This window comes from Calidris pugnax, unplaced genomic scaffold (genome assembly GCF_001431845.1).
Source record: "Calidris pugnax isolate Ruff unplaced genomic scaffold, ASM143184v1 scaffold30, whole genome shotgun sequence".
Classification (NCBI taxonomy): domain Eukaryota; kingdom Metazoa; phylum Chordata; class Aves; order Charadriiformes; family Scolopacidae; genus Calidris; species Calidris pugnax.
The window spans coordinates 1,400,809-1,421,331 of record NW_015090776.1 but is presented as its reverse complement, the minus strand read 5'-3'; the positions used below and the strand labels follow the sequence as shown (position 1 = coordinate 1,421,331).

Genomic DNA, 20,523 nt, shown 5'->3' with positions numbered 1-20,523 from the left:
CAGTCCCCCCTACGTGCGGGGCCGGCAAGCGGGGAGGGAGCACCCCCGGCCCAGCGGGGGCAGCCTGTCAGAGGCTCAGGGCGAGCGCACCCACCTGCACCGCGACTGTCCAGCCAGGGCTGGAGTAGCCTGACCGCGGCTCCTCCTCGGACAGCCCCCCAGCCTGCAGGGGAACCCGCTGGTATGCGGTTGTGATTACAGAGCTGTGTACGGTACCTCTCCCTGCAGCTTCCAGAGTATGCCTGTACATATGTGTGTATGTACATATATATATATACATATCCCCGCATCTTAGGGCTTGGTGGCCTCAGGCTGCTCCCCCCGGGGCCGGCTCGGGGCTTGCGGAGCTCCCCGCGGCCCTGCAGCACCGCCGAAGCCGCCAGTCTGAGGGGAAGCAGAAGGGGTCCGGCCACGTCCCGCGGTCCCCCCGCCGGCCCCGGCAGTCCCCCCTACGTGCGGGGCCGGCAAGCGGGGAGCGAGCACCCCCGGGGAGCCCCAAAACTTCGGGGGGGAGTCATAAAAAATCGAGGGTGGAAGAGACGAAAGCATTCACGGCTCCCCCCCCCCCCCCCCCCCCCCCCCGCCATAACAATCACCTCAGGAAGGCGCAGCCCCTCCTCTGCCTACCCCGCACCGGGGTCGGGCACCGCTCCCGGCACCACACACCCCTGCGGGGCACCCCGCCGCCGCAGCCGGCGTCTCCGCACCCTCCCCTGCCCCGCTAGGGGGAGAGACCCGCTGCTGGACGACGGCACCCGCAGCCATCCCGGCCCCCGCCCGCCACCCTCCGCTCACCGCCCGCCGGGCTCCCGCCTCAGGCCGCCGCGCCTCACTGCGCCGCTCGCTCGCTCGCTCGCTCCCTCCGCCCTCTCTCTCTCGCCGGCGGAGAAGCCGCAGCCCCAGCAGCACAATATGGCGAGCAGTAGCCTCCGCAATGGAGCTCGGGAAATAGAAGGGAGTTACATATTCATGGCCGGGGGTGGGCAGGGGGAGCGCGGATGGGGCTGCCGAGACCGGGCCGCCCAGCGCCCTCCTCCTCTTCCCTCCCGCAGCAGCTGGGGGCCGCTCGCTCCTTTCCCCGCCTTCCCCGCACCTCCGCTGCGGCCGCCCGCCCCCCTGCTCCCCGCCGTCTGTCAGCGCCAGCCCCGCGCTCCCGCTCCCTTTCCCCCGCCGCTGCCCCCCTCGGTGCCGCATCGCCCGGCGGGGCACCCCCACCGCCGCCCTCTCTTACCTCAGCCCGCGGGCCCTGCTTTCCCGCCCCGCGGCCCCTCTCCATTAACGGCCCGCACCGGCGCTAAGCCCTCAGGCGAGCCGCAGCCCCTGCCCCGAGCCGGCGCCGCGGGCCTGGAGCGGCGCCAGCTGCCGGCGGTGAGGGGGGGTCGGGAGGGAGGGACGGCCGCCCTCCCTCCCTGAGGTAAAACCGCGGTGGGCGATCGGTGCGGTCACGTATTTTCCACTCAGCGCCGCCGAGGAGGGTGTGGGGGCGGCGGGACCGAGCCTCCCGCACCCCCGGTGCCTGCGTGAGGCGGTGCGGGTACCTCCGTGATGAGGGAGGCGGGCAGGATGGCGGCGGTGTCCTGGCTGAAGTCCGGACTGACCCCGAGCAGCCGCTTGTGTGATATCTTCGAGGTGAAGCAATGGAGTGAAGTTACTAAATTGTCTTTGGGCAAGAGCAGGTCTGTGGGCCACAGGACCCAGTGGGCCAAGCCCATGGCCTCCAGCTCGCCTCTGCTGGGCTTTCCTCCCAGAACGTGCCCTCTAAACTCCACTGCTCTTGGCCGATCTTGATCTCGGCCGCCTTTCCGAAGAGAAGAACGTGCCTGCCATTTGTAGGCCATGAGATGAAGCTGGACCCCAGGGCAGGACTGAACCATGAGGCTGGGGCAGCGTGGCACCAAGCCCAAGGTAAAGGCACGCTGCCATCTTCACACTCCTCAATAACAGCTTGGCAGCTGAAGCAAGATTCGCTGTTGCTTGTATTTAAGGCACAAAAATGCACGTTAGATGTTTTCAAGCATCTCAAGTCCGCTCTGCGGTCGTAACATTAAATAAGCATTTGTCTTCTGGTGTCTGCATTTTAATGTTAAATTAAGATACTTTTTATGACTTTTGGGTCTTCAGTGGTGCCTTTATTGGTCTTGTCATTAACTGTTTTATAGCAAAAGCAAAGCAGTACGCTTAGTGTAATTAAATCCGGTGCGAGTAAAAAGTGAACAGAGATCACCTTGTGCAATGGAAATTTGAATTAATACTTCAGTCTTTAATGATGCAGCAACATCATTTAAGCTTATTCAATGTGGAGTATTTAAAGTTTTCCTAGAGTTTTACAGTTAATATTCTCATAATTGAATATTAACAAAATCCTGGTTTGGTCTTTTTCCCCTCTGTGCAAAATTTCACATATTTTTAAGAAATTTTAGCCTATGTCAGGTTATTCCTGGTCATTCTAAGTAGCTATTTTTATGTAGTAGCTTTCACTCCTTCATGCTCCCTGTGACCTACACCGCAGCCTATATAATTAAGTCCTCACAAGAGCTTGATAAGGTAGTCAGCAATAATATCTCTGTTTTCTAAGTGTGATCAAATGTCTCAGCTAAATCTCAGAGGGAGTCAACCAGGAACAGGAGTTAACCGTCCTTTTTTTGTTCCTAATTAGGTTTTTTAAAAGAATTGTTTTTCTTAAGTGGATTGTGTTGAGCTCTTTAAATGTTAAAGTTCAAAGCGGGTAGAGAACGGAAAAACAGATTCCGATAAGTTCCTCTCTTTAGAATGAAACTGGTCATAATTAACACCTGAAATTTTCTTGATGTTTCAGCTGTTCATGAGTGCCGAGGAAAGGAAAGCATAGTCTGTCAAAGCTATTGCAGAGCCAGAAAGTGTCCTTTGGTGGAAATTGCTTCACTTGTTAATTGTCTGCAGGACTGCGGTGAGTGAAGTAGTTTCTATGTTAATGTACCAGTGTTAGTCAAAAAATTTTTGAGAGGAAAAAAGCTAAATGAATATTAGGTCACTGAGTGTTGCAAAAATAAGATTTGCAAAATGAAAGCACAAAGTTGGAAGGAAGGCAGATCTCCGAAGGCAGATGGAGTGCAAGGTGAATTAGAAGCATCTGGTAAAATGCCAAACTATAGTGGCATGCAAATTAACAAATTATAAACATTTTTAAGAACATTTTGCTGAAAGGGAAACAAAAAGAAATTCAACACGGTTAATTTATGCCAGTTGTCCAGCTCACCATATTTATAAGAATATTTATTTGATTATTTTTTATATTTCCTGTATTTACCATTTAATAGCAGCACCACAGCTCATCTCTGCAATGTGGTGTTCTTGCTACTTTTAAGGATGCAAAAAAAATGCTACCAAATATGTTTCAAGTGCAGGCTGTCAGTCTGCCAAGACACCAACATGAAGAAGGTTGAGGGGAAAAACGTGAGGGGAAAAGGGAAGTTTCCTGTTGAGGGGTAAAGTGTGGTGCAGATGCACAGTTCTGCTCCGTACCAGGAACCCTGCTCGGTGTAGAAGGTGAGAGAGAGAGCCAAAAGTTGGGAACAAGGTGAGAGGTGACAAGGAACTGAAACAAGAAATGTTTGGACTGAATGCAAGGAAAAACCTGTTCCCCATGAGGACACTCAAGCAGCAGCACAGTTTGCACAGTGCCATCTCCATTCTTGGAGGTTTTCAAGCCCTGAGCAACCTGGCCTGCTGCCAGAGCTGACCTCCTTTAGGGTGGACAGGGACCTCCTGAGGTCACCTCCAGCCCAATTTATCCCATCATTCTGTGATTCTGCACTCGCAGTGCAGACAAGAAAGCCTGGGATACGGGTAATAGGATATTTCAAACCTTTGTGTTTGTGAGCATTTTTGTTCTTTGCAGCGGGTAGAAAAACCGCCGCATGATAGCTGAAAAAGCTTTCATCAGCTCGTGGTTTTCACTGTTCCTGGTGTAATGGAAACATTTCTTCTGTTCCTTGCAGCAGCAAAATAATAGTAAAGAAAATTACTGGAGTCAACTGAGACATGCTGTTTCCACGTCCTCCTTCCAGGTAAAATATTTATTACCTGTTAAAGCGATTGAAAGTCACCTATTCGCTGCCTTTTAGAAACCAGTATAAATAGAGAAGGAAAATGAAAATATAAAGTACTCCAATTTTAAAAGTCTGGAGGCAGGGAACTGTAAATAATGCGCAAAAGGTGGGAGCGGGCAGGAGGAAATGTCCATGTTGGTGCATTGCTCTGCTGTGGTACCGTACAGTAAAGAAAGATGAGTGTATAAATAAATGATAGCAAGGGAAAAATAGACGGGCAGTGGATTGGTAAGATGAGGTTAAGTTAATTGGTGGTATCCCAGGCAGGCTGAGAGACTTGTCTGCCCCACCATTAGTAAAATACTCAACCCTTTTTCACATGCTGGCTGCCCGTCAAACAGAGCAAGAGAGATTTCTGAGGCATTTACCCTTTCTGCAGGTTACAAAGTGTATACAAAGCAACCTTCCTGAGGGTCAAATCAGATAGAAGCAAGGCAGGAAGAAAGGGGACTGAGCTCAGAATTGATGGTTGTGCTACAATTTAAGATCTAGATCCTTCAAAAATAAAGCAGAGGCAAGCAAGCTGCATGGTCTTTAATGAAAAATGTTCAATAGTATGAACGGGAAAGGAGGGAAATTAAGCAAGATTGCTCAGCACAGATTGTATTGTGGCAGGGCACGTTCTGGAGGAAGTTCAGAATGCAAGAAAACCCTCTGTATACTTGCATCTGATGCTAGTGTTGATTCCATCTTCAAAGCTAAACTAAGAAACATTTGCTTGATGATGGTATCTTGAACTGACAGGTGCCATTGGCACAGATAGATGGACTGATGTGACATTGCTGCAGCGTGGCTGTAATTGTGATGTACCTCTTCCTCTTGCTGGAGCTGTAATAATCTGGTGAAAATGTCCAGTGGCAATCCAGAGGAAAAGCCCTTTTTTGGCTCATAAGAGAGCCGCAAAAAGGTATGGCAAAGGCAGGAATTAAGCCCTTCCATCAAGTGATAGTTCACTTTTATGAAGGCATCATGTTTGAAGTAGGGTTCTCTGGCTGTTGCTGGGTTTAACTAGACCCAAAGCAATCAGTGATAGAGGTACATTTCATGCCAAGGCAGAAGTTAGGTTACTTTATGCAACATTCAAATGGGCATCTTGAAAATAAGTGTAAGGAGTTACATTGGAAATACTTACTAGTGGTGTAGTAGGTTATGTTAGCACTAATAAACATGTGGAGATACAGGTGTGTCATCTGTTACAGTAGTGGGTCACACATTCTGGATGGTTGGTTGTGTATGTGATGAAAATAAATAGATGTGTGTCAGAAACAGTCAGCTCTGTTATAATCTGTATTAATTTCCTGGACTGATAGTTAAGATAAGACTCTGGTAAAATATTTGCAGAACTTTGTAAAGGTGGTGGCTCTATTTTGAGACTTTTAGGCAAAAATAAGTGGGGAGCAGGAAGCCATGGAATATTAATTACTCACAGAGGTAACGTGAGTAAGTGGGAATTGTAGCAGGATCCATGTTACTCAAGGATCAAAATGCACAAATTATGGATTCTGTCAGTTTTATTCTCCTGGAAAAAAAATGTTTGCATGAGACACTACAGGATCTTTAGTATTCAGGCTCCACCATTATTCAGTTCTTGATTTCAAAAAGTTACTGAAAACCAGTATGTAGCCAGCGTTTGGACAATCAATGCTGACTCAAGAGGGAAAGATATTACTAAAAATAGCAGTTTGTAAATTCTTGAGTCATGCTAGGAGTAGCAGAGGTGGGAGCAGCCAGTAACATAGTGGATCTTATTTAATAAGGGTCAAAGACTTGTTTTCTCCTCCAATGTATCCTAAAAATGTTGGTGTATCTGACTGTAATATAGCCTTAATAAATTCATGACTGCAATGCACTTACTAAGCAGTGTGCAAAATAGCAAAAGATTTTGAGTAAGCAGGGGCATAAAATCTTTTGCCAGCTTTGAGGCAAATAGTATAAGGCCAAGTTCTCTAGTGCAGGCAAAGATTAGAGAGACTGTATGAAAAAAAAAATATCTCAACTCTTAGCTGGCAATACAGTCTAACAGCTTTGGTAGTTGTATGGTTCATGAAACATTCCAGTGTAGATACAAGCCAAACAATCATCCAACCACAACTGGTGAACAACAGTAATATGGTGGTATCACTAACTGGTAGTAATTTAGAACTGGTAGTAATTCAAAGGTTCTGAAAGTAATCATATCAGAAAGTGAAAACAGAGGTCAAAACTAGCCAAGAACTTCAGGAGTAGCTGCAAGAGAATATTACCTACTTAAAAAAAAATGATGTTTCAGGCAGTGATCAAATTATTTTGTCAATTTAGAAAAGGAAAGCTAGTTCAAAATAGCACACCCCCAAATTACAGAAATGGCCATACAAATGAAGAAGTTAGTATATGAAATTAATATTCTTAAACGTTTCAAAAGGCAAAACCTGAAACTCGCTTAGACTAAAAAAATGTATTTACAAAATCTATAGCCTCAGGGCTTGTGCTTGAAAATACTCAATGTTTTCAGAATATTCATGCTCTGAGTAGACATTTTATGTCTCCTTAGCTTGTGAAATGTCTTCAAGGCGTATTAAGACATTTGACTGAAATAACAAAGCCAGGTAATTAGAGGTATCATTTGTAAAGACATGCTTAATTTGGACTTCTGGAGTGGGGTGGCATGCACTTAATGGCTGGTATTAATTCTGAATTTGATATTTAAGACAGTATATTAACAGATATAGAAAAGCAGGGAGACAATGTAATTATTTAATCAGGTAATTAGCTCATTAAACATGTTTTTATTTGGTGGGAACTTTATTTTAGGCATTTCCTTTATCCCTTTAATACAGTAAGAGAAGAGAATTAATTCCATTTACCTAAAACATCTTGCACAGCCACAACAAAAACAAAGGTAATAATTGTTTTTTCTTGCATGTGCTGCCAAAGAAAATCGGAACTGAATAGGTAGAAGCTCTTTATCTGCCCAAAGTAGCAACTTTGATAGTGTTTACAGCCGTTCAGGTACCCTGACATAGGGGTGACTTTGCTAGTTTACATTTTGGTGTAGGTTCTTGCATGTGAAGTCAACTGTCTGATCCTACTTTCTTGTGCTCTAAGCTATACTTTCGGAATGCACTGAACTTTTTTGGCTTGAATTCACTAGTGATTTAATCTCTGATAACAAGAGTATTATTCTTGTCCAGAATTTATTTCCCCTTATTTCAAGGGATGAGAGTAACACATGTGTTTTCATTCTACTCGTGGGATGTTGTGCATTATGACCTGTTCCGTGTAGCTAATGGATATTCAAAATTCAGGCTATAAAAAATAAGCTAAAGGATACCCTTCCATTCCCAGAAATCCAGGGCCAGGAGGTAAAGAGAAAAGAATGGTAACTCATTATAAGCAACTAGGAAAACAATAAAATGTTGCTTCTCTTGAATGCCAAGTCAAATGAGTCTTCTAATTAAGAATACGTCTGGAAGCAAAAACCTGATAAGGAGCTCCATTCTCTGTATCAGGGCTCTAAGACTTTAACACTCCTAGCCTGGGAGTATTCTTTGCTTTCCCATGGAGTGCTTTTGTTCCCTTTTGAAGGAGATTAAAGTGTGTGTGTGGCTGGCAAAGTGTCACTGACCTCCTCCTGTTCTCTAGTTGCCATGTGCAATAAAGGTTCTTAATCCTTTCTTCTTCTCTTGAGGGACTAAGCCCTGCCGTCCCATAACACACTCCCCACTAGTGTCGTGGCTAGGGGCCAAGGCTAGTTTGTGCTAGTACAGTTATTCCTTGCAAAGGTGTGAATGAAAAGCAAAGTCCAGAAGAAACAATTCCAAAGGTGAATGAAGGAAGTGTGCTACATGAAGAGTAATAAGAAGGAAGCAGGAGCTCGGAAAGCAGCAGCACTGAGAGAGTTTCTGAGTGAGCGGTGGGCAGAATAGCTGAAAAAGCCCCCTACAAGAAAAAGAATTGTAGTGGGGATACAGGACTAGGAACTTCCCTACTCTCACTCTTTGACAGAATGATTCAGGCCCACTTTATTTTCCAGTGTGTCAAATGACTATGTCTGAAATCCACAGTGTGGGTTGGCAGCAAAGAGAAAGCACATAACTAAAGCATTAGAGGTTGTTGGGGTTCTAACAAAGAAGTTCACCCAAGATATTTAGGGCAAGTCACTAGTGATATATCCTGCTGGTTCTGGAGTCTGCCATGACCTCTTCTTGGGACTTGGATTTCCAAGCAAGTTTGTGTTTTGTGCTGCCGGTAACTTTTCAAATTTAACCAAAACCCGTAATTTAATTTTTCCTAATTATATATCCTGTGATATGCAGGGGCTTGTTCAATTAAGCAGTTGGTTCAAAATAATTACAAATTAATTATTGCAAATCTGCTTTAAAGACTTAACGTTTCTTTGTTAGATTTGCAAAGGATGACTTTTTGAAATGGTTAAGTGAAACAGAAGCTATTACTGCAGTTACCTTTCTCTGCAAAAAGGACAGTAAAGAGGACAGAATTTGGGCTAGGTGTCAAGCTGCATCTGTTTTTCCTTTTTTTACTACTTTATTTACCTTTTGCGTTGTAGCAAGTAGATTGAGAGGAACGAGATAATTTTTAGTTAGCTTTTTTACCTTCTTGTTTCCTCAAAATGATTGAGGAGATTTTGCACGTACTTTCAGAAGGATCTAAGTAGTCTCAGGGCAAAGAGGAATGCAGAATGCTTTGGCTCTGAAGCTTAGCAGAGGTAGTTTGAACAGAAATAGGGACATGATAAAGCCATTTGTGCTACTTTTTAATTTATGAGTCAGCAAACGTGTTTCTAATGTCCTCTCCTCTGCAGTGAGGAAACAAGTGTAACACCTATTGAATGTGGTTTCCCATAGGAGAAATTCTGTACACTATGTTTTGAAATAGTTTTTTGTTTTGTTTTAAATAACTATATACACATTGCAAAGACAAGGTGAAAGGCTGTTGAAGCGTGGAAGGTGGTAGCGTTTGGGGGAATCACTTTACAGACTGAGACTAACCCATGATAAAGCTGTCTCTTGCACTGATGAGCTTCTCATTTGCAGTGAAAAAAAATGCACTGTGTCCTGAAAAACAGATTTAATGATCGCTGTTCTCATCCTAGAGCTCTAGGCAATATTTTAGTCATGTGCAATATTTGAGGTATGTAAGATTAGAAATGGGACAATGTTTGGGGGTAGAAGCAGTACTTCTATACAAGCTCTCCTTGGGACCCGAAACAGAAGCAGCAAACTTCAAACTGAGTGCAGATGGAAACACTGACCTTGCCACTGAATTCTTCTATATTGAAGGCCTAACTTGTAGTTTGTTAATGCAGCTATTGATCTCGAATTGGGTGCAAGTAACAGCTTTTTCACAACAGCTGCCTGGATGATATAACTATCTGGTGCCCTCTTGCGGAGTGTTTCCCCTCAGATAATGGTAGAATGAAGTATTTTACTCTCTCATCACAGCATTTGCAAACATCTCTTTAAAAAAGAGCACAAATAAGTTTAGTCACACTTGTAATTGTAGCTATATGAAACAATCTCTTTAAAAAAGAGCACAAATAAGTTTAGTCACACTTGTAGCTATATGAAACAGATGCAATCAAATATGGATTATTTTTTTCTGCAATTATTAGTACAATCCTGCCAGTGAATGGCCCAACTAAGAGCACTTTTGTTGAGATGCAATCAAATATGGATTATTTTTTTCTGCAATTATTAGTACAATCCTGCCTTCAAGTTGTTGAAGGTTTATGCTTGCACTGCAAAGCATGCAAGAAGTAAGTATGAGGATGTCTTGGCCTGTTGTGTTTATGAGGCCATTTTTGCTTGCACTGCAAAGCATGCAAGAAGTAAGAATGAGGATGTCTTGGCCTGTTGTGTTTATCTCTACGAGGCCATTTAAAAAGTGATAAAAAAGAGTATATTTTTAACTAGACAGTCAAGAATAAGGGCAGAAGTAGGCAAGGAAGAGGAGAGAGAAAAAAATCCCGGAAAAAAAAATCAGGATACAGTCTAAGTAATCCCTGGCTTGAGCATGTTACAGCAAATGAATGACTAGTCCTTCTCTCTTTTTATATTTTATTTTAAAGGATTTCTCATAGCAGACATACCTTGTTTTGTAGCTGGTCAAAGCTTGCAATCCCCATGTAACTACATCGTCAAGTGTGGGCTAATTTCCGTAAGTGGAGAAGCTCAACAGATGATTGTGCCATCTTTTCAGAGGCTGACTAAATTTTGCAAGACTATCCCTGACCTACGTGTTTCAAATATTATTCAAAGAGGTTTTCTTTTAAATCATCTGGTTTTTCCATTATTCAAACTTAGCAGTGACCTCAAGAAATTTTAAAAAATAGGTGCATGCCAACTGTGTTCTTGTTCCAAATGAGCATGTGACTCAGTGTAGCAATTCCTCCCACTTCTTCATTACACAGGTCTTTTCTTATAAATGTCAAGAGCCACTTCACTCAAAGAGAGTCCTGCTGCTGTAGTCTGGACAGCCCTTGAATTTGGGGCACATAGATTTGAGCTCTAATTTATTTGGGGGGGGTGTAGTGCATATTGCACACAGTCACATTTCAGTCCACCACCTGAAGTTGAATTTTGCAGTTAGTGTGTTTCTTTCCAAGGAGGCCCACCCCAATTTCCACTTGTGCTGCAGGCTGCCTGTGTGAACCTAAGCAAGTCTTTAAGGTTTATGAATCAGCTCCCACACCTGAAGACAAAGATAACAATTCTCAGATAATCTCCTAAACAGCCATTTGAATAAGGGATCTGTAGTGGACTTTGATAAGTGCTGGGCACAGGCACTATGTTCAGGTAGAGGTCTAAAGAAGAAAATTTCTCTTTTTGGGCTCCACTTCTACTCTTCTTTCATTATTTTCATGGTAGGGGATGGAAAAGTGAGATCTTGGCTGTATGTTGATACTTGTTTTTAAAGCCTGTGGTTCTGCTCTTTGGAAAAGTTTTGCCTTCCAAATGACCAGCAAGAACACAGTTTAGAGAAAAATAGCCTACACCTCTACAGCCTCACACATCTGGTTCCAATTTGCAGTAAGAGGAGAAATGAGATGTATAATGCAGATTTATGAACACAGCAGATATATACATATACGCATACGCGAATGCTGGATGCAGAAGGGTTTAAACCCTTTGGATTCAGTTAAATGAGGCATAAGGCTAGTGAGAAGTACATAACTGTTTGTTATAATGGTTTCCATGTCACTTGCAAAGAACTTGCATTTATGAAGCACCCCCTACTTCTCAATGGGGTCTGATAATGAGAAGTGCCTTGTTGCTGGACGCCTTCACAAAGTAACACAAGAATGGTAGTTCATCACTTATTCTTGCATTGTTCGTTCTTCCTTGGATGAAATCCACCAGAAAATGGATTTAGAAGTTAACTGCCTGGAAGTGAAATCCCATAAAACTGAGGCTTTATGTTAAAAGTTGTCAGAATTTAGTATTATCTTTAGAACAAGCTGCGGAAAAGCTATAACCTATTTCAGGCAAAGAGGAAAAAATGGAACAAGCCAATCTTTACAGACAAGGAAAATGATGAGTATTAATACACAGTCATTTTAAACTTCTGACAGGAGATAATTCCCCAGAATATTTGCATTGTGTAGTTAAAAAATGGCAGTATTAATGCATGTTTAAAATTATTCTGTTTCCATTACAGTCTGCATGGTTATTTGATTGGAAAGATTGATAATGTGCCTCAGGTTCCCTGTCATTACAAATTTATTTTTCTGTATTGATTATTGCAACACACATGAGCAAGTTGTGATTAAAACAGATTATTTACATTACACAGCGGTGTGGTCTGCTGGGGCAGCACATTAACAAAGCCATAGAAAGTGGTTTCAGAGAGAGCTGACAGATTATTACAATGTTTATCATTGTTACAGTCTCAGTGGGAGTCTGGTTTAATCTAATTAACATAACAGTGGGAACACAATGACAATAAAAATTAGAAGCACTAAAGAATTCTTCTATTATGTAGCCAGTGTGACTGACTGGAAATGAGACATTACAATGAATGCAGAACAGGAGAACGCTCAAGGGTGACTAATAGGTCAAAGAAGCTTTTTTTGGTACTCATAAGATTAAGCTAGGATTTTTTTTCCACACAATGTGCTCTAAGCACCTACTTTAGGTATTCTGAATTGCCCTCTCTCTGCTTACATGCCTTTGAATTGACTAAGCTAGCAAGATAGCTTTGGTCCTCTGACTCATACCTCAGTTAGATGTATAGTGAGCTAAAGCTGAAGTTTGAGATTTCTGCCTGGTAAACTTGTAAAAGTAAGCAATAGTACAATTTGAAGTTGATCTTGGAAAGCTACAGGAGAGGAATTGCAGAAGGTATGGTTTGACAGATTTAGTCAGAAAGACAGAATCTTAATTGTAAGTTCTTAAAAACACATCTTCATTAGTTTTGGGCTTGTTGATGATTTGTTTGGATTTTTTTACACTGTTTCAGTTACAACTTTGAAATAAAAAAATTGAGGGGAAAAAAAGGGAAGGAAGGTAGAAATTGACCATTGTGGTTCTCTTCAGGTAGTGATTCCATAATATCTACATAATTAAGATGCATAAACTATACCTACTTTGAAAAATAACAAATGTTAAAGCTAAAGATTTTGAAACACCTTGAAGTTAGTAGAAGCAGGTGGGAGAAAGTTGACATCTTTTTCCATGAGCCAAAAAGTCAGGTTTTTTGGTAATATTTTAGCAATGATAGAGAACACTTTGTTAAGAAAAGTTAAAACAAGCTTACTTCAAACCCTAAAAACAATGGCAAGAATATTGTTTGAAAGCAGTTCCAGGCATCACTAGCAATCAGTTAAGTGGTAGTGGGAGGAAACTGTCAATAGATACCAAAACATTTACTACCAATAAAGAATAGGCATTGATGGAAGCTTTGTTATGTTCTTTTGTGTTCTTTACAGAACTGCCTACTGTGTTTTAGGAACAGATATGCTGAAGTAAATTACAGAGTAGGTGGTTTCAATTCATGAAACTTTGTGGGTTCCTTTTCCCACTACTTTCAGTGGTTTATTTTGCCTAAGTCTAGTGGGTTGGTGAGCATCAGGAGGAGTTGGGGAGGGACAACCTAAATCTCAATAAACACTAAACTAGTGAAGTCTAGAAATAGCTTTCACAAACTTTCATGCTTAGCACATGTCTTGGTCCTAAAGACTCGCCTCCAGCAGGAATAGTTAGAGCCACACTATCTTATTCGCTGAGGAGATAAATCATAACACCACATCATAGGTTAGTCAGACAAACCAAAATTACAAGTGCATTTTTCGGAGGCTTCATCCTGTCACTCAGCACTGGTTGAGGAAGTCTAGAGACAAAAAATAAATCTGTGTCTAAAGAAGTCAGTCATACAGAATTCTTGGTCAGTGAAACTATAGAGTACACACCTGTTTACACAAAGCAGCTGGATTTAAGTTTCCACAACACAACTGAAAACAAGTTTTTAATGTACTTTCTTTGAAATTATTTACAATAGTATTATGTAGCCATCCTGCTGAAAGATTTTTCAAAGGCACCCAGAGAAAATGAATCACCAGTGTCTATGAACTTTTACTGAAAACATGCAGCTACTTCTCATCCCCACTCTACAAGTAAAACGCCTTCTAAAATGTATAGATCAAATACAGTAAACATTGCAGCAGAGCATTAGCCAGAAGTCGGGGCATTCTCTGTGTTGTTCTCTAAGACGTAATTTCTCTTCTTAGTTTCTCACAGCTTTTTGATGATAATTAAGAAAATATGATCAAGAGAAGTCTTGGAACAGTGAGTGGAGATGAGGAAGCAGCGTGAGCGACTTGACAGTGTAAAAAAGACAACAGGGAGGAAGGAAACAGAAGAGAAAGTGGTTTGGCTGTCAGCCCATGAGAGAAGGATGTACAAATGTGGTGATTTAAGTGCTAGCCCCATATTGTTTCCTCTTATATGAATTCTTAAACTGCTTAGGGTTTGTGCCCCATTCCTTGCCTTTTGTGGGGATTGGGACCATAAATTCTCATCTCCAGATAAAAAGGTGGGTTCATTCTCTCTCACACCAGGGGAAGAGGACCCATAAGTGGAGCAAATTTTGTGTCTCAGAGCTGCTGTTTCAGATGGTTATAATCTCAGCTGGATGACCAGAGAACCCGCCATCAGGAGGCAGAGGTCAAGTCACACCTCTCTGAACTTCCTCTTCTGCAGATACAATGGTCCTTCTGTGCAAAACACTTAGATTTGGGACAGAGACACAAAATCTATCTGCTTTTTCTTGCCTCTACGGAGTACAGGAGCAATCACTGCTACAGAGCCATTGCTACCTTACTGCAGAGATGGAGCAGCAAGGAGGCTGCAGGTGGGGTGATGGTGGTGAGGAGGCAGCGAGGCTCAGATCCATTTGCTTCAACTTCAGCTGAACTCTGAGGGGAAAGGTAGAAGAGGTAGGAGGATTATTCTGAGGAGATAAAGACACTAATACCCATTCAGTGCATTTTGTGACAAGGGTAATTATTGTCGGTAAACTAGACACAACGAGTGGAGAGCTGGACCATGGTAAATTGAGGATGCTAGGAATAATTTTGCTTTGTAAAGAAAAATAATTGCCTGATAACTCTTCATTAGCAAAGCTGAGGTCGCCTGGAAACTTTTCGAGAGTGTAATGAGTGGCCACAACCTAGGTATCTGAAAAATAGTAAGGTTTCTGGGTCAGGAGGAACTTTGGTACTGGAAGACCTTAGAAGAGGAGGAGGATGCTGTGGGAGGTTCTGTAACCAGACCAGCCTACACAAGTAAAGGTGCGGGAGAGGGCGCCAGATAGCAAGGAGTAACTTCTGGTGTTCTAGCATCTTCACAGAAGATGAAGAGAACAGCTAGTTTGAAGTTTTGGTTGAGGTTATATTTTGCATAACCTCAGAGAGTTGGGATGGACAACTGAGCATGCATGATTTTTGTAGGTAGTGCATTCCATATGCATTGCCATAGCCAGGATATATCAACATTGACCAAAAATCCGATTCCTGTCGTTTGTGTCAGTGACTCCAGCCTTTCCTCAGCTAGAAGCATAATCTTTATCACACCTCTATAATCTATAATTAGATGTGTGAGAGCAAACTCAGTAGGAACTTTATAGCTTCCCTTATTCTAATTGTGTCACACTAGTACTTCACTTTCAGCCATGTGATATCAGTCTCTACAGTGAACTAGTTCCTTCTTAAAGTAGAAAATTCACTTACAAAGACTAAATTGATACAATTAGCATTGGCTGTCTGTGCTCCTAGAATACTGAATTCGTGGACTTTCACAGTCCTTAGAATCATAGAATCATTGAGGTTGGAAGAGACCCTTGGGATCATCGAGTCCAACCATCTCCCGCTGAGGAGATAAATCATAACACCACATCATAGGTTAGTCAGACAAACCAAAATTACAAGTGCATTTTTCGGAGGCTTCATCCTGTCACTCAGCACTGGTTGAGGAAGTCTAGAGACAAAAAATAAATCTGTGTCTAAAGAAGTCAGTCATACAGAATTCTTGGTCAGTGAAACTATAGAGTACACACCTGTTTACACAAAGCAGCTGGATTTAAGTTTCCACAACACAACTGAAAACAAGTTTTTAATGTACTTTCTTTGAAATTATTTACAATAGTATTATGTAGCCATCCTGCTGAAAGATTTTTCAAAGGCACCCAGAGAAAATGAATCACCAGTGTCTATGAACTTTTACTGAAAACATGCAGCTACTTCTCATCCCCACTCTACAAGTAAAACGCCTTCTAAAATGTATAGATCAAATACAGTAAACATTGCAGCAGAGCATTAGCCAGAAGTCGGGGCATTCTCTGTGTTGTTCTCTAAGACGTAATTTCTCTTCTTAGTTTCTCACAGCTTTTTGATGATAATTAAGAAAATATGATCAAGAGAAGTCTTGGAACAGTGAGTGGAGATGAGGAAGCAGCGTGAGCGACTTGACAGTGTAAAAAAGACAACAGGGAGGAAGGAAACAGAAGAGAAAGTGGTTTGGCTGTCAGCCCATGAGAGAAGGATGTACAAATGTGGTGATTTAAGTGCTAGCCCCATATTGTTTCCTCTTATATGAATTCTTAAACTGCTTAGGGTTTGTGCCCCATTCCTTGCCTTTTGTGGGGATTGGGACCATAAATTCTCATCTCCAGATAAAAAGGTGGGTTCATTCTCTCTCACACCAGGGGAAGAGGACCCATAAGTGGAGCAAATTTTGTGTCTCAGAGCTGCTGTTTCAGATGGTTATAATCTCAGCTGGATGACCAGAGAACCCGCCATCAGGAGGCAGAGGTCAAGTCACACCTCTCTGAACTTCCTCTTCTGCAGATACAATGGTCCTTCTGTGCAAAACACTTAGATTTGGGACAGAGACACAAAATCTATCTGCTTTTTCTTGCCTCTACGGAGTACAGGAGCAATCACTGCTACAGAGCCATTGCTACCTTACTGCAGAGATGGAGCAGCAAGGAGGCTGCAGGTGGGGTGATGGTGGTGAGGAGGCAGCGAGGCTCAGATCCATTTGCTTCAACTTCAGCTGAACTCTGAGGGGAAAGGTAGAAGAGGTAGGAGGATTATTCTGAAGAGATAAAGACACCCATTCAGTGCATTTTGTGACAAGGGTAATTATTGTCGGTAAACTAGACACAACGAGTGGAGAGCTGGACCATGGTAAATTGAGGATGCTAGGAATAATTTTGCTTTGTAAAGAAAAATAATTGCCTGATAACTCTTCATTAGCAAAGCTGAGGTCGCCTGGAAACTTTTCGAGAGTGTAATGAGTGGCCACAACCTAGGTATCTGAAAAATAGTAAGGTTTCTGGGTCAGGAGGAACTTTGGTACTGGAAGACCTTAGAAGAGGAGGAGGATGCTGTGGGAGGTTCTGTAACCAGACCAGCCTACACAAGTAAAGGTGCGGGAGAGGGCGCCAGATAGCAAGGAGTAACTTCTGGTGTTCTAGCATCTTCACAGAAGATGAAGAGAACAGCTAGTTTGAAGTTTTGGTTGAGGTTATATTTTGCATAACCTCAGAGAGTTGGGATGGACAACTGAGCATGCATGATTTTCGTAGGTAGTGCATTCCATATGCATTGACATAGCCAGGATATATCAACATCGACCAAAAATCCGATTCCTGTTCTGGGATGGACAACTGAGCATGCATGATTTTTGTAGGTAGTGCATTCCATATGCATTGCCATAGCCAGGATATATCAACATTGACCAAAAATCCGATTCCTGTCGTTTGTGTCAGTGACTCCAGCCTTTCCTCAGCTAGAAGCATAATCTTTATCACACCTCTATAATCTATAATTAGATGTGTGAGAGCAAACTCAGTAGGAACTTTATAGCTTCCCTTATTCTAATTGTGTCACACTAGTACTTCACTTTCAGCCATGTGATATCAGTCTCTACAGTGAACTAGTTCCTTCTTAAAGTAGAAAATTCACTTACAAAGACTAAATTGATACAATTAGCATTGGCTGTCTGTGCTCCTAGAATACTGAATTCATGGACTTTCACAGTCCTTAGAATCATAGAATCATTGAGGTTGGAAGAGACCCTTGGGATCATCGAGTCCAACCATCTCCCCTACTCTACAAACTCCTCCCCTACACCATATCCCTCAGTACTGCATCTAAACGTCCCTTAAACACATCCAGAGATGGTGACTCCACCACCTCCCTGGGCAGCCTGTTCCAATGCCCGACCACTCTTTCAGTGAAAAATTCCTTCCTAATGTTCAATCTAAACCTCCCCTGTTGGAGCTTGAAGCCGTTCCCTCTCGTTCTATTGTTAATTACCTGTGAGAAGAGACCAGCACCAACCTCTCTACAGTGTCCTTTCAAGTAGTTGTAGAGAGTGATGAGGTCTCCCCTCAGCCTCCTCTTCCTCATACTAAACAGCCCCAGCTCCTTCAGCCGCTCTTCATATGATTTGTCTTCTAGGCCCCTCACCAGCTTCGTCGCCCTCCTCTGCACTCGCTCCAGCACCTCGATATCTCTCTTGTATTGAGGTGCCCAAAACTGGACACAATACTCGAGGTGTGGCCTCACCAATGCTGAGTACAGGGGCACAATCACCTCCCTACTTCTGCTGGTCACACTATTTCTAATACAAGCCAGAATGCCGTTGGCTTTCTTGGCCACCTGGGCACACTGCCGGCTCCTTCACCTATTTGTACAGGTTGCCACTTGATGCACAACTTTCACTGGGCTGTCTTTAAATTCCCATATTCAGACATCAATCCTGTTTGGCTGCTATGACAACCTGTTGGCGAGAAGACCTCTGTGCACCACTAGTGAAAATCTTCATAACTCCTCTTTGCTCTATCTTTCCTCTACCACTGCGCCCTTAATAGCTGCAATTAGTGCATCCTGCCAAGCTAATGCCCCACTTCTCCTCGCCATCCCTTGCAGACCCATCTAAACACAGCAGACATAGCTGTCATTTGTGCAACTCATTCTCTTGATAACCAGCATTGATGGTGACCAGAGGTAAGGCTGGTACTTCATGTACTTCAGTTTATTTTGCCTTGTTTTCAGAGGATTTTCATTTTGCACAACGCAAAACTTGCAACAACAGCTCAAGATATCACCAGGCACCCCCAGAATCTTTTTTTTGTTGTTTAGTGTTTTTGTCCCTGGACTAACAATGCAGCCAATCCCTTCAGCTGAGAGCCAGCAGCCAAGTGGCTAGCAGCGATAAAGAGAGGGAAGGAGGAGCAAGTGAGAGTTTGACCTCACAACCTTTGTTTAGATTGCTCGTTCTTTTTAGTATTTCCTCTTGTTATTCTTTCAAGTATTTGGGGAAAGAGGAGGGAACTGTAGCCAAACCATTATGCATGCTTATTCCATAATCTAAACATTATTGTTCTTTCTCTCTCTTTTTTTTTTTTTTTTTTTGGCAGTTTTTTTAAATAGCTATAGAAATATGCCAGAGAAATAGAGACTAGAATCTAAAATTTTGCAAGACTTCATTCTGGGCAGTGTGCCAAGTTACAGGTAATGGTTGGCAGGACTCGAAGGTTAGTTTTGCATACTGCTCTCAGTCTACAGAAGTGATGTATGTGCACAAAATGAGGGTTGAATACAGGCCTTCAGGCAGTGGCTGGGACCTTTACAGCTCAATTATACTATGTACGCAGTCCTCGAAAAACTTCATTTTAACATGGGGTGGGTGGGTGTTGTAGAATATTAATTCCCTTGATTTCAACATCTTCTGCATCCTTGGTTCTCTGGTACTTGACAGAGTACTTACAGACCACCCAGTTCTGCCCAGTACTTATGCAGGCTGTGCAAAGGGGAATGAAAGACTTGGACAAAAGCAAGCCTTCAGGTTCTTCAATTACTGAATATCCAGCATGACATCAGAAATAAAACAAGGCCACTGCTGTTTCTTCTGTTGGTTATTTAGTCAGGCATGCAGTAATTTGCATTTCTGAACACATCAAGGGAAAACACATTAAGGCTAAACAAGTCACTTCAAGGAGAAATTCTGTCTGGATGTAAGTAAAAAAATTTTCACTGTGAGAACAATTAAACATTGGAATATGCTGCCAGGGAAGTGGTAGAATTTCCTTCACTGGAAACATTCAAGACTTGGCTTGGCAGAGCCCTGGACATCCTAACTCAATGGCCCTGCTTCCAGCAGAAGGCTGGACCAGATGGTCTCCAGAAGTTCCTTCTAACACAGATTTTTCTGTGATCTATGATAATACTCCTAATCATCATGTTTCAAAGTTGGGATAACAGAAGAATGTTGTTATTTTCTCTCATGTCAGGCAAATGAGGATTCCATTGCCTATGGAAATACTGACTTTATTATGAAATAGAAAAGGAAGGAAAAGCAATAGTTGCATTTCACTTACAAACATTGCAACTGACTGTGGTCAAAACCAATCTGGTAAAGTTGAACTGCAAGATAGCTATGAGAATACAGGCTTCTGCTAAACTTCATTAAAAAAAAAGGCATAAATGATGATTTTTTTTCTGCAGAGGGCTGCTTTGCTGCACTAAATATGCCAGTATGTTTAATACAGTACAGCAAAACCGCCGGACTTGCAGTGATGGATGTGTGTATGAAAGCAGGCAATTTTTTAATGAGTATTATGCTTTCTTATAAAAGCCAAATGAACATTTAAATTGTTTTGAAAAAACTCGGACTTACTAGTGATTTGATAGTTTATTAATAGTAAGTAGATCGCTATTCTATAAAAATGCACAATTAAGAGCAAAAGGAGATATTAGGTATTTTCTAATTTCTACAGGTTGAGACTCTATTTTGCACTGCTTCTATAGCAAACCAGGGTGTTTGGTGTTAAACGAATTAGTGATAACCATTTTAAGAGATGTAACAGACATTGCTGGGTTGGCCAGGCACTTGACACGTGTAGATGAGTTGCACGACAATAATACAAGAGT

At 42.5% G+C, this 20,523-nt stretch overlaps 1 protein-coding gene across 2 annotated transcripts in view; it reads right to left on the bottom strand.

Moving 5' to 3' along the window:
- Positions 1-1,414, bottom strand: part of RNF2 (ring finger protein 2) — a 34,658-nt gene extending 33,244 nt beyond the window's left edge. Inside the window, exon 1 of one of the 2 annotated variants that reach the window (XM_014948799.1) lies at positions 1,232-1,414. The gene's annotated coding sequence lies outside the window, so the exon portion shown is untranslated. Of the gene's footprint in view, positions 1-795; positions 1,054-1,231 lie in introns of those variants that run through there. The other variant, XM_014948806.1, reaches the window with a different exon arrangement.
- Positions 1,415-20,523: the final 19,109 nt, after the last annotated feature.